Genomic DNA, 15,703 nt, shown 5'->3' with positions numbered 1-15,703 from the left:
CTGCATCCAGAAAAGAAAACTTCTCTCTGCCCGCCTGATCCTTTAGCTCCATTACCATCAGGCCTTCTTCTCTATTTAAGGTGATGCGCTTCGAAAGTACGGGGCCCTGGTGCAGCCAGCTACGGGGGAAGCCCTCAAAGCTGTTCGAAATTTTGCTCCTTAGGATAAAGAATCGGTTCTTCCAATTCTTCAGGGAGGAGGGCAGATCGGTGAAAAGCCCGCAATGTGGTTTCGCTTGGAAGAACCAATACTCATCGTCCTTTCGACGAGTTAGCCGGTGCAGTTCAGCGAACACTTTAGCTGTAGGTCGGAGCCCCTTAGCTCGACATAGACCTCGGAAGGCTACTAAGATCCGCCACGAGTTCGGGTGAACTTGAGCGATGCACACTTGATGATATTTCAAAACTTCCTTAAAAAAGTCGTCCAGAGGAAACCGTAGACCGGCCTTTAACTGTTCCTCGTATACCATGATCATGTCATTCTCTTCGAAAAAGTGATCGGCACGAAGATCACCGTGACACCGGATGAGCTCGTACGAATCAGGCTCGATGTTGTACTCCTGGCTGAACGACTGAAGGTCGGTTTCTTGCAAGACCGATGGCAGCTCGTCCATGGGAAGATTCTCTCTCCTTGAAGAATGTGTTTGCCTTGAAGATCCTGCTTGGCCACGGGCGGGAACAAACAATGGAGGAGGTTCAGGTCGTCCGATCGGTCCTACCACCTCTACTTCATCAGAGGTAAGAGACTTTTGAAGTTGTTCGTAAGAGACTGAAAATGACATAAGGGAGTAGCTGGCTAACCCCACCCCTATTTATACTCGTTCGAGCATTAAATGCTCACGGCATCCCAGGTGGTGCATCGGTTAGCGCGATCTGCTAGCTGTTTCTGACACATCTCATGAATATTCCGGAAATTCCATAAGAGATCGGCTAACTAGAGATTGGCAGATTAAGATAAATCTTTTGAATTGAGGATCGGTTTAGGGTCATTTAAATTAAAGGTCAGATCGGGTAAATACTTCAGAGATCGAAAAATAATTAATGCAATAATAATAAGATGATAATTGACAAAATAAAATCTTTATTTCCAAAAGATCGGATTACATCATTTGGGCGATCTCTAGAGATCGGATTGCATTAAATTTGGACTACATCATTTCGGTCATCTCTATAGATCAGATTACATTGAAAAATACATCATTTGGGCGATCTCTAGAGACCGATGGAACATCCCATCTAAAGGCCTATGTCAAAGCCTAGTCTCGTGGCTGAGTCAAAAGATGTGGAGACCAGCTGTTGACATCGGATAGATGTACAGCTCAGATGGGGTGACTATGACTCCCATGAAGATAAGAGACGTCGTCATCGATGTTACCGCTCGAAACCGAGCCGCTGTCGGAACACCCAGTGCGGAGAAGAGCCAGATGAACGCCAAGGGGCAGTCGCTGGTGTTAAGGGGAATATTAGCAGTCTTCTCGCTCTAAATCAGTTCGCCATTTGAATCGGTCGAATGATTCGTGATCGGCACTATCAAGGTCTGCAATCCAGATCGGTTAATTAGTCCAGTTCTCTCACCATCATCAGATGAGGTCATTACAATTCTTCGATCACCGGGATCATAAATTTTCAGTCGGGGAATAAAAAGGTCCATCGGAAAAAGATCAAAAACCACAATCATGGCCGGAACAACTGCCGGGACAACTAGAACAGGAAAGTAAGGAGGAAAAGAGGAAAATTGAATGGAGAAAGTTTTTTGGTCAGGGGTATATATAGGGGGAGATCAAGCATTTATTGCTAAGCAGAAAACGAAGCGGACACTTCGGGAATCGAGGGGAATTAATGCTTTGACCGGATCGGGCCTGGTTAAGCGAAATATTAGAATAATAGAGATCGGAAGAGGGGAGACTGGTATGAAAGATCGGAGAAGGATCCTGTTAAAAAAATCAGAAAGGAAGAGAGAACAGAAAACAAAAAGAATAAGGCGCCTACCGCCGTCACCATAATCAGAGCTGAGGTAGTTAAAGCGTTGCAGGTAAAATCTCGACTGCACGCCCCAGAATCGCCCGCATTTCTGACATGCGTATGTCAGGACAGCGCTGTACATCCTAATCTCCACCGTTGATCTTACTTGCAAGGAAGAGCTCGGAGCCCTCAGATCGAAGAAGAAAACGACAAGATCATCGCCTATCACTCCCAGCCCTCGGATCGCCCCGGACAAGAGAATTTAGGACCGTCAGATTAGAAGAAGAAAATGACAAATATTCTGAAGGGGATCTCAGCAGTCCGTTCTGATCCTCTTTAATTCCTAAGCCTCAGATCATGTCCTTCGAAATCCTGACCCTCCATCTCCCTCAAAATAGATCCTAACCCTTCACGGGGGGCACCCAGTTCCTATAAATACCTGCATGAAAAACTGTTGAAAGGACAGACGAAAAAGGGAAAAGTAGTTACTATAGCGGAAGAACTCTGAAATTTAATTCAGTTCGTTACTCTGCTGTTTTAGGCTTTGATAAGAAAAACTTTTGAAACCAGTTTTCTTAAGTGTTCTCTTAAAAAGGGATTCTGAACACTGGAACTCTACATTTTCAGTTCGTTCATTATCTTGTGACGCTCTTACATTCAGTCCTCTGTTATCTTTATTCCCACTCCCATTATCTAAGCTCGACTTCATTCAACTCGGTTATTATTTTAACCTAATTGCATTTTAGTAAAGTACCCTTCGTTTCAAGGTGGACCTTAATCTTCCGGTTACCAACTTACAGTTCTATTAATCTTGATGATTCAATACTTAGTTTAATAGATTCGGCTCCTTACAGGTGAGTGTTTATATCTAAAAGCTTTTTTTTTTATTATTTTAAGCATTCTCATTTACTTTTACGTTCGTGATCTTCGTCAAGCTTATATGGTGTAATGAAGGTTATTCCCGAAGTTTACTTTCTTTATTAACTGGTCTATTCTTTTGTTAAGCTTTGTTACTTTTAATGCGGAGGTCCTCATCCCAAGTAGCGTATAAGTAGTTCGGCGAGATGTAGGTAGTAGTGTCTTAAGTGCTTCTTTAAAATAGAAAGCCTGAATAATACATTAAGAAATAACAGAATTGCATCATTAAGCCAACACAGAAGGTAATTCGGTATGATGTATAAAGCGGAATGAAACTAAATGTCAGGTAAAATAAGCAGAACAGATTATGTATAAAAAAGGTACTGGTAAGGTAATTACATAAGAGATCGGTAAAATTTAGTTTGGCATCCTTTATCTGGGTATCGATGAGGTAAGAGAGGTCTTATTCCGATCCCTAGCATATTTGAGTGCCAAAACCCTTAGTTTGGGCTTTTAAGACGCGTAGCCGTAATTAAACCTTGAGAGATCGGAAAAGCTCTATCCGACCCTCAAACTTAAGATTTTTAACAAGTATTAAATAGAGGTCGGAGGAGAGTTCTTATCCAATCTTCAAACTTAAGATCTTTAATGAAGGTCGAAGGAGAGTTCTTATCCGATCTTCAAATTTAAAATGAAATAGAGGTCGGAGGAGAGTTCTTATCTGATTCTCAACCTTAAAATTTTTTAACAAACATTTAAAAGAGATCGGAGGAGAGTTCTTATCCGATTCTCAAGCTTAAAACTCTTAATAAATATTTAAAAAGAGATCGGAGGAGAGTTCTTATCCGATTCTCAAGCTTAAAACTCTTAATAAATATGTAAAAAGAGATTGGAGGAGAGTTCCTATCTGATTCTCAAGTTTAAAAATTTTAATAAATATTTAAAAGGAGATCGGAGGAGAGTTCTTATCCGATTTCCAAACCAAATTTCAACAAATATATAAGATAATTCCCCTAAAATAAAATTAATAACCGTAACTCACTAAGGTTGTCTCATTTACTTATGTATCTAGGTAATCCGGATTAGTGAAAAATCAAATATTCCTTTCGGTCAAAAGGATTAACATTTCCATTCAAGCCCTCCTAACCATAAAGAACATAAAGTTAAATCTGCTTACCCCCATTGAGGGACGAGGTGGGGTGCCTAACACCTTCCCTACCCGTTTACGGACCCCGAACCTAGAATCTCTGTTTTTGAAGTGGTTTTTATTTTAATTTGTTTTCACAAATGGTTTTCTTTAGTTTCCCTCAAAACTAAAGTGGCGACTCCTCACTCTTTCCCACTTCGGTGAGTGTTCGTCTAGGCGACCGCAAAATCCCTTGCGAAACTTATCTTAAAGGACTAATCACTAATGCATCAAAATTTATTCCTATGTAAAGGAATAGCAACAGAACATATAATTTTAACACTAACATACAAATAAGTAGTGTTGGGATCAAATAATAACTAATTATTTTTTTCAAAAATTAAGAACTTACTAGTAGCTACATCCAAAGTTTCTGTTCTTTCTCCTTGGTGCATAGTGGATGCTCTGATTAGTGCGCTACTATATTTGGGTTGATTCACTGTGTTATGGTTGTGAGGAGTGCCAACTCTATTTCTATCTCGACTCTGACCGACTGTCTGTGAACTCTGGAGAGCAGATCGAGGTGCTCTAGTATAATCTCTAGAAAAATGTTCATGTTCACCATAATTGTAGCAGGCTTTAATTGAAGGAGCGGAAGCATGAAAAACACAAGTTTAGATCATTCAAATTCAAAATTTTTCATCTAGGGTCACATGCATCATGCAAGATTTATTTTTATCTATTTGACTTCAATGATAAACATCATATTAAAACTCTTTTAATATATTTTTGGATCTACATTTGCCATTTAAGATTTTAGAATTAACAGATTAATTCATTAGAACCTTATATTAGATCAAAAACAAGTGCACTAACCTTTTGATGCACTGCAGTGTGTTTGGCACCTTTGGGATGCATCTTTAGGACACCAGATGTTGTCTCTCTAGCTTGTCCATACCAAGATCACCTATGGAAGCCCTTGAACAGCTTCTAAAGCTTTTTCTATGAATTAGAAAATCAAGTTTTTCCTTTTGAGAGATTACAAATGTAAACAGGACACTAGAAACAATTTCTAACATTTTTAATTCAAGAGATTGTTTGCTAATCTCTTTGAATTGATAAGAGATGAAGAAGAAGAGAAGGGAGGGCAACCAAGGGTGGCGGCACAAAGAGATGAATGGCAGCTTGTGTTTTTGTTCTTTCATCCTTACACTTATATAGCTAGGTCACCACTTAAAACCCTTGCCACATGTCACCCTCTGATTGGTTCTAGGTTTAATTGACCCAATCACATTGTGCCAAGTGTCAAACCTATATTTAATCTTGACTTTAATAATCTTACATGATTAAAAAACATTTGGCAACCTTATGTGTAGTGCCATGTGTCACTATCTCATGGTGCCACATGTCACCCTGTGAAATGACGAAAATACCCCTGTATCTTAATTTTGAGTCTTAACCCAAAATAATTATTTCTCTTCTACTAATAAATTTATATCAAATATAAATTTATTAATTAATCTCTATTAATTAATTTCTCATTAATTAAATTCATATTTAAACACTTTAAATATAAATTTAACTTATACTATACATCCAATAACTTAGATTTGGTTTCAAGCCATGCTAGGGACTTTGCAATCTAATTGCAAACCAAACTTATTTAATTAATCAATTAAACTCTTTAATTAATTAATTAAATCATATTTAATTTGGTGATTACTTGTGTATGTGTGTGACTTACTAGGCTCATCACTAATTGGCAATGAGACATGATATCAACTCTTAATATCATCAGGACTCTTTCTTACCATAAATGATTTGTCTAAATCATTTTGTACACCTCATATACCATGGTTAGCACCTAGCATAGCATGCCATGGCCACCCAATTAGTAATAAGGTTTACCTTAATTGAACCTATAATCATATGTTACCATGCATTAGAATCTCTCTGTTACAAAATCCCAATTCGAGCTGGAGTCGTGGTTTATGTCAAACCCCATTTGTTGTGAATATTATGTTCTTTTTTAATTCTAGTTCTTGATTAAAAAGATTTTCTCATCAAAAACCCTTTTCTGATTAAATTTATCTGTCCTGGCTAGGAACTTTAAACATCAAGAACAATTAAATGAACATAGGATTTTATCCCTATTTATTTAGAGGAACATATTCCATCTTGATCAACACCTACATCCATTTATAACTAGTAGGAGCCAACACATGCCCATATACCCATACACAGTACAAGTATGAAAGTAGTATCAAACTCAAACCACCTATATACAAGATAACTGTGCTATCTCAGGTCTAAATATTATATGCACTGATATGATTTATGACAATGCATTGACAAAGGTAAACTCCATGTGCTTGTCATAAGCGTCACTGGTTCGACCTACTTATCATGTATAAGTGCCTATCATGTTTGTTATATGGCATGAAACTCACAATTCCATCTTATTTACATCTCATATAAATAACTTAGGAACAAACATGATTACAATCTTTATGGATAAGTCATGTCCTTATTGTAAAGTATCCTCGATTGTGAACCAATTTATGATACTTTGTGCTAAAAATACTGTCACTCATATTCTTAACAACTTAAGAATAGTATTTCTAACAAAATATCAATGGACCTTTTCTATTACACATAAATATATTATATAAACAGAAAAGTGAAAATGCCTTTTATTAATAAAACATGTACAAGATACATACTAAATGATATGCTCTAGGGCATACTACTAACACTAATGGCCTTACGACAAATACCCCCATGTAACTTGCCACAAACATGGCAGATACGGGCAGAATAGGCACTTCTGGCTGTTTGACGATGAGATCTTGGTGGCCTCTGCCCTGATGATCAGCCTTTGTCATCTCCCCGAGCTTGAGACTCCTCAAATTCTTTTCTCTTCCCCAAATTATTGCTTGAGTTCTGACCCATTGGTTTCTCCCTCTTCTTTATTTCACACTGCCCTTGTGGGGGTTGGGTTTGTGCCTGAGCTTGAGCTGACAGAGTATTAGCCATTTATTGAAAGAAAGTGGCCATTTGCTGGGCCATTTGTGTGGTAATTAGTACCGGTAAAATGGGTACGGTCAGGCCTTCGACATTTTGAGGAGCTAGGGCCTCTTCTTGTACTTTCACCGTCACAGACTATTCTATCGTCTCATCCTTCACTTTGATATCTTTTCACAGGATTTTCTATTCTTTGTACAACCAACACAAGGAGATTTCTCTCCATTAGTTCATATTTATGATATAAATGCACTATATGTATCAAACATTTGAGTAGTTGTATTTACCAACAAAATTAATTCAATTTCACAATTCAAAATTTACTTTTAAACCATTGCTCTGATACCACTAAACATGTCACACCCTACTCCTTCGTAAGAAGTAACAAGATCCTATAGTACACCTAATGAATTACCGTACTTTGCCTACCAGTAACCCATTAAATATACTACAAGGGATTTTAAAACAATTTTCATGAAATTAAATAGCAGTGGGAACGTTAAATATTTCTTAAAAAGACTTTAAGTGAAATTTTGGTCATGGATCAAATCATCGATTAAAATCTGGTGTTAGAAAATTTTTTTTTCAAATTTCGGCAGAGTGCCGGCTGTATTTTGAGAAACAGTTCTTCAAACCAGAAAATAAAAGCACTCCCAATATGATTTCTCAAATACAACTCGAATAAACTTTATTTCATCTCACAATTCAATCTCAATAATCAAATCAATTCATTTTCAAACCAACCTCATCATAAAAGAAACATTTTATTGATTACAAGACTCAAAAATTAATATTACAAAACTATACAGGTAAATGAAATCTCAAATTTACATTACAATAATTTTCATTTAATTACATACCAAAATATTTTACAAGAGTTTTTATACAACTGTTCAAATAATTTACATACATATTATTACATGCATATATTAAACCTATGTACATGGGTATACCTATGATATACCTGGAGCTGATCTGAATATATCTTTAAGGAAGCTTACTCAAGTGCTCTATGCTCTTTTCACCTGCGATAACATACAAAGCTATCGCTGAGTGGTGAACTCAGTGGTGCACAACTATAACTTAAAACACAGTACAATATACCTTAGCAAAATTACAGCGAATAATTTGGAAATCTGGATGCTCATCAAATTCCAAAAATCAAAATATTCGTTGCCAATAATATAAATTATTTGTATGAAATAACTTTGAGCAAGAAATTTAATTTATCAAATCACAACTGGACATTTAAAGTAATTCCAGCAATTATGGAAATAAAGATTAATTCCAATAAAATCAATTATGCATTAATCCCATTTGAAATCGAATTTCTTTACTATTCAAAAACTATTCTTTATCATTTAAAAACCATTCTTTATCTTTCAAAAACCATTCTTTATCTCACTAACTATGCAAGACTAATCCGCAAGGGCCATCTCCGGGGTGATTCTAACTCCCTATGGTAAGGGGGTCGAATCGGATTCTAACTCCCTATGGTCGGGGAGGTCGAATCATCGTGCACAGTACACATCACAATAATGAAACTTCCGAAAGGGCCATAACAAAAAATCTTAGATCTAACCTCTAATAAGAGGAGAATCTAAGCCTGTGCACATGCCATGGTAATCAAAACAAAGCTAACTCCATTGTGTCCTCAACAAATGAGAGAGACGGATAATAACCTAGTCAAGCATCTATAGTGAGATATAAAACAATATCATAAATCTCTTTGTCCTTTTTGTGAGCATAAATCACAACACAATTCGATTCAAAGTCAATTCCAATATTCAATAATTTTTATGCTCATCACAATTCAAAACATAAATTTGTATTTTTTCATGCAAATTGCCCATCACAATTCAAAACATATTCTATCATAATTTTCCAAAACATAATTTATTAAATCCACAACAATGCTTAATACTTGTTCAAATACCATTTCATAAAACTAAACTCATGCATACGATACCAATTTCAATAATCAGTAAAATGAATTCAATACTTGATAAACATAATACATAGGGAAAATAACGTCATTTAATCATATAAAATTTTCAGAACAAATTTAATTAAAAATTATTTGTGCACAAACTTCTTATTTACTTCAATTCTTGTTTTTCCTTGCATTTGGGTCAATTTTCCAACAACAACTCAATTGCTCAATATCCAGTAACACTCAATTGTTCAAGTGTCCAACAATATACATTTACTCAATCCCAATCCAATTAGGTCAATTGTTCAACCAATCATAAAATTCTCAAATAACCAAATCAAAACCTAAACTTAACTAATCAAAATTAACCATACACATGACATCAAGTACTAGTACATGAAATTAACTTAATGAACTTCCCAAATAGTAATTTACATATAAGAATTAAACAATATTCTATGTCTTTCATGGCTGCCTAATTCAACATTGCATAATCCTTTAAAATCTACTTCAAAATTCTAACTCTAAACATCAATTCCCCACTTACACATAACATCATAACCTAATTAACTTCATTACCCACCAATTACATGTAAAAAGAAATCAAGCTCCTTCAATATCCATGGCTGTCGAAAATAGTACACATCATTAACTCCTTAATTCCTTCAAATTTCTTCACCATTTAACACTTCTCAACCTCAACACAAACTTTAGTTGAACAAGGGCAGAAAATGGGCACTTACCTCAAGTTGAGCTTGTCAAAACTTCTCTAAATCTCTCTCTTTCAGCTGCCAATATGCTACCCATGGTGTGTAGATCAACTTTACTGAAGACTCTTACAAGAAATTGTTGCTTGATCATGGAGGCATGGAGCTCAAATGTGGGATGGCAAAGGGGGACAATGGGAGAGGTTTCAATTCGGCTTAGTGAAGAAAGAAGAAGAAGAAGAGAAAATGAGATAGTGAACTTGTCCACATTTGTCCACATATGTTTATATAGTCTCTCTTAGTGCCCCACTAACTCAAATTAACATTTTAATAATCCAAAGTTTCATAATTCAAATTAATCCCCAACATTTTCCCTAATTTTCATTACACATTTAATTTCCTTTTTCATGGGGTTTCCAAAATTTAATACTATTTATTTTTAATGGACATTTAGGTCAAAAGTAAACTCTAGATGTCAATTGACCAAAATGCCCCTCTTCGGGTTGTATTTTCGATTTTTCGGTAACACTGATTTTTGTTGGTTTCTTGATTTTTCATTTTTATTTGTACCAATTTATTAATATTTTTTGATATTTTTAATGTCAATTACACCTCTATAGGCCTTTAATTATGTCCCGAAAATTATTTTCGAAGGTTCCCCTCGGTTCTAGGGTCGGTAATTGCCTTCGCCGTAAGTTTTCGGTGTGGTCACCCATCGCTACGGTGTCGGCTTGTTTAACCTAGTTTCATTTCCTCTCTTTTATTTTTCCTTAATTTTTCTTATATTTTCTTATTATTTATTTCATCATTTTATGCCTTCTCACTATCACTGAAGTGTAGTCCTAGACATCCTAACTTATCCGAACAGACATTAGGTCATCAGAGCAGCAGAATGTACGGACTACGTAAAGTGAGGACATTACAAAAATGACATGTGAAGGATCTAATCAGTATCTCCTGAACATCGAGACATGGAATACATTGTGAATCTTGTCCATTTTAGGTGGTAAAGCTAGCCTATAAGCTACTGGACCCACACGTTCAATGACATTGTATGGACCAATAAACCTAGGGTTTAACTTACTCTTTGTGCCAAATCTTAGCACTTTCTTCCAAGGTGATCCCTTGAGAAACACCTTATCGCCAACCTTATACTCTATGTCCTTTCTTCTCAGGTCGGCATATGACTTTTGTCTTTTTGAGGTGGCTTTCAAATTGTCTCTGATGAGTTTCACTTTTTCCTCTGTATGCCTCACTAAGTCTGAGCCCACTACTTTCTCCTCACCCAATTCTGTCCAATATAAGGGAGTCCTACATCTCCTCCCATAAAATGTTTTGTATGAAGCCATTTTTATGCTAGCTTGGTAGCTATTATTATAAGCAAACTCTACCAAAGGAAGGTACTTCTCCCAACTTTCTTCAAAGTCAATAATGCAGCTCCAAAGCATATCCTCCAATACCTATCATATTATTTAAGTCATGTCATTATTATCATTCCTTTAACAATTATAGCAATTTACTAAGTTCTAAGGGTTACCTGAATCACCCTTTCAGACTATCCATCAGTCTGAGGATGAAAAACCGTATTGAAGCACAGTTGAGTGCCTAATAACTCCTGTAACTTCTTCCAAAACCTCAAAGTAAATCTCGGGTCTCGATCAGATATAATCGATGTCGGTACTCCATGTAGCTAGACTATCTCAGCTATGTTGATCTCTGCTAACCTCTCCAGTGAGCAGTCAGCTCTAATTGGTAGGAAGTGAACTGACTTGTTCAATATATCAACAATCACCCATATAGTATCGTGCTTCTTCTGTGTCAATGGTAACCCGGTGACAAAATCCATGATGATGCAATCCCATTTCCACTCTGGTATAGATATAGGTTGCAATAACCCTGATGGAACCTGATGTTCAGCCTTAACCTGCTGACATGTCAAACATTTTATCACAAAATCACCAATCTCTTTCTTCATTTCAGGCCACCAATATTGTGTTTTCAAGTCATGATACATCTTGGTACTTCCTGGATGCATAGCATGGAAGCTATTGTGTGCCACTTTTAAGATATTTTTCTTCAATTATTCATCTCCTAGTACACATATTCTGCCTTTGCAGTATTAAAAACCGTCTTCCTTCAACTCATAACTAGTCTCCTTCCCCTCTTTAACTCTGCCCATGATAGATATTAACTTTTCATCCCGTCAGATTTCTCTCAGATTTGTCAGAGTAGCTTAGCTTCACTTGCAGCTCAGCCAAAATAGTTCCATCTGGAGCTAAGGATAAGTGAACATTGATGCATACAATTTTGCATAATCATTTAGGTTTAATTTCATAACTATTTTATTTGATTATTAGTCACTTTTAGCTAATTTCATTAGTTATTTAGTTAGTTTTTCATAATTGTCAATTTTGGATTAATTTGTAAATTTTACTTTATTTTGTAGGAAAAATAGTGTTTTTGGAAGGACTAAAAAGAAATTTTGCCATTGAGGAGTGATCTCTATGGCCAAAGATGTCAAAAACAAGTCTCAAAGTTGAAATATGAATTGGTTAAATTGCGCATAACTTGCCGCATAAGCTATGCAGATCTGCATAAGGAGAAGAAACACTGTTCCAATACCTGCCGAATTGTGCATAAGGAGAGTGCATAGCTTATGCAGATTCACGCCTCCCTTATGCAATCTCACGGAATTGTGCATAACCTATGTGCCTGGTCATGCGCCAGATAAGTGAGCGAAACTGCAATCAGATAAGGGACTGCATGACTTATGCAGTCCACTTATGCAGTCCCACAAAGATTTCATTAATGAGCTGGCAGAAGATTACCTCAGAAAATCTCTCCTCAAACGCACCATTTTAGGGCTCCATGTCAGAAAATGTTATAAATAGCCCCATTTCCCATTTTAGGAGAGGAAAAAAAAAAAAAGAAAGGAAGAAAGGGGAAAGAAGAGAGCAGCAGCTGAAGGGTCACAATCACCTCCCACACCATTTCCAACCAGATTTGGAGATTTCTTTCTTTTCTTACATTTTTCCTACATTTTTAGTGTTGAGCTTTTTGTTTCTTAGCTTAGATTAAAGCTTTATTTCCATATGAACTCAGAATATCTTGTAAATATTATGGGTAGTGAGTAGTTTTAATTTGATTCTGGAGTAAGGGTTGTAATATTTGAGATATTTTGTGGATTTTGATTGGGTAATCCATATTTTGTGGTCTTAATGAGTTTTATTCATTTCTTGTGTGCTTAATGACATGCTTAATGTAGGATCCCAGTAAGTGATGTTCTTAATCCATGGTTGAGGCACTGAAAGGAGAAGGCCTTATGATAGATAATCAAGAAATTGGACTTAATTAACTTAGATCTAGAAATAGACTAAAGATTAAGAGGATTTACAGATTAATTAAGGAACTTAATGGGTCTTGATTAACTCTAACTCCACGAAAGTAGGATTAGAATGATTAAGGCACTCTTTGTCTCACTCGAAAGGGTATTCAAAGGATTTAAGAATTAATCTCCTTAAAACCCGTAAGTTCTGCAAGATTGGATAACCAATTTAAAATCCCAAAATAGCTCGAATATGAAATCCCGAAATCCGGAATTGCCTTTTTATCATTGTTAATTTCTAATCAAATTTAATTGCTTGCCATTTTAAATTTTGCCATATTTCAACTTGCTTATTTCAAATTGATGCAATTTTAGTTTAATTAATACATTGTTGGATAGATTATTAATTTTGCACATATAGATTTCATACTCTAATACCCATCAATTTATTGCTTTAATTTCAAAATTAGTTCAATTTAGTCAACTTTTTATATCAAAAATTCAATCATTAATACAACTCCTCGTGGGAACGATAACTTTCTATATTACTTGTACGACCCATACACTTACGGTTGGGCCACATCAAGTTTTTGGCACCGTTGCCGGGGAATTGTTTGTTTAAGATTGAATTCTTGATTATTTTAGTTGTTTTTAGTTTTATCTTTGTTATCTTTTCATTTTGTGTTTGTTTGTTCTTTTTCAGGTACTTTTAATCTTTTATGAGAAGAGCTAGAAGCACAAGTGACACATCTTTATTGTTTGATCCTGAAATTGAGAAATTTTGTAAAGCCAACAAGAAAGAAACCAGAAGAAGAAAAGAAGCATTGAGAGAAACTGAATTAGAAGCAGACATGGCTGATGAAAGAATTAGAATTGGTGGCGGTAATGCTGGAAATGATCGAAATAATGAAAATGTAGCCCAAGGTGAAGAAGTTGTAAATGCTAATTTGCCTAGGGGAAGTATGATGGATCATGCTTTTCCTCGTTTTGATGACTTGAGAGAAAGCATAGCAAGACCAAGAATTGATGCAAATAGTTACAAGATGGATTTTGGAGTTCTTCAAATGATTCAAAATTCCCAATTCGGGGGACATTCTTCTGAAAATCCACACACACATCTAAAGAAGTTTGCTATGATTTGTGATATGCAAAAACAACCTGGAGTGTCTGATGATGCAGCAAGATTGAAGCTATTCCCGTTCTCTTTGAAAGATAGAGCATTGGATTGGCTTGACTCTTTACCTCACAACTCCATCACAAATTGGGAGCAACTCACTGATGCATTTCTTGCACAATATTTTCCACCTGGAAAAACTCAAGAATTGAGGAATGAAATGACAGCTTTTAGACCAAGAGAAGATGAAACTCTTTATGAGTCATGGATGAGATGGAAGGAATTAGAGAGACAATGCCCACATCATGCCATTCCAAAATGGATGATAAATCAGAATTTTTACACCAATGTTACTCCTGCAATCAGAGGGATTATTGAAGCTCAAACAGGAGGAGAATTTATTATGAAGCATGAAGATGAAGCTTATGAGCTATTGGAGAAAATTGCAAAGAATACTCATCTTTGGAGTAGTCCAAGAGGACCAGCTCCAACTCAAAAAAGGCAAGCTACTGGAATGTATGACCTTGATCCATTCAACATGATTAATGCAAAGTTTGATGCACTTACAAATGTCTTGGCTAAGAAGATGGAAGATTTAAGTATGTTGGTTAGCTCATCATCATCATCTGCAAGTTCACAACAAGTCGCTTATGCATAGGGAACTACTAGCTGTGGAGTAGACTATGGAGAGCAAGCTGCATATGTTGGTAATTATGGAAACAAACAAATGGGGAATCCTTACTCTCAAGCTTATAATCCAACTTGGAGGAATCATCCTAACTTTTCATGGGGAAATCAGCAAAGTCAAGTTCCAAATCAGAATTTTCAACCACAACAGCAACAAGGAATCCCATATCAGCAAAATAGGCAACCATTGCCTAATTTTCAGCAGAAAAATATGAATCCTCCACCAAAACAGCAAGAACAAAGTTCCACCACAGAAGCTTTATTACAACAGATTCTTGCTAACCAAAATAAGCATGATGAGGAGATGAGAGAGATGAAAGCAAGGCTAGAACAGATGCAAACGCATAACAGAATGCTGGAAAATCAGATTGCACAACAAGCATCTTCCTCAAGTACCAAGTCTTTTGGAAAGCTTCCAAGTCAACCAGAAAACCCAAGAGAGTAGTGTCAAGCTATTACTTTAAGAAGTGGGAAAGTTGTAAATAATGAGAAGAGTGAAAATAATGACAAGAGAGAAAATGAGAAAGAAACTGATGAGGGTGAAAAACAAGAAAGTGAAAAGGAAAGTGCAGAAAAATGTAAAGAGAAAATTGAAGAGAAGGAAGAGAAGTATATACCTCCATAACCCTACAAGCCACAGCTTCCCTTTCCACAAAGATTTCAAAAAGCCAAGCTTGATAAGCAATTTGGGAAGTTCTTAGAGGTTTTGAAGAAGATATACATAAATGTGCCTTTTATTGATGCTCTTTCACAAATGCCCTCTTATGCAAAATTCTTAAAAGAAATTCTCTCAAACAAGAGGAAACTTGAAGACCATGAAACTGTAGCTTTGACAGAAGAATGTAGTGCTATCCTCCAAAGGAAACTTCCTCCAAAGCTCAAGGATCCAGGGAGTTTCTCAATTCCATGCCACATTGGGGAGTCATATTCTACAAAAGCTTTATGTGATTTAGGGGCTAGTGTTAGCC

At 36.1% G+C, this 15,703-nt stretch overlaps 1 non-coding gene across 1 annotated transcript; it reads right to left on the bottom strand.

Moving 5' to 3' along the window:
• Positions 1–14,253: 14,253 nt before the first annotated feature.
• LOC131172261 (small nucleolar RNA R71) lies at positions 14,254–14,360 on the bottom strand. Its single transcript, XR_009142744.1, has one exon. It is a non-coding gene; the product is annotated as a small nucleolar RNA R71 (small nucleolar RNA).
• Between the last annotated feature and the right edge of the window lie 1,343 nt (positions 14,361–15,703).

Source organism: Hevea brasiliensis, chromosome 13 (assembly GCF_030052815.1).
Source record: "Hevea brasiliensis isolate MT/VB/25A 57/8 chromosome 13, ASM3005281v1, whole genome shotgun sequence".
NCBI classification, from domain to species: Eukaryota; Viridiplantae; Streptophyta; class Magnoliopsida; order Malpighiales; family Euphorbiaceae; genus Hevea; species Hevea brasiliensis.
Note: the sequence above shows the minus strand (reverse complement) of the source record. Positions and strands in the feature narration are given on the sequence as shown.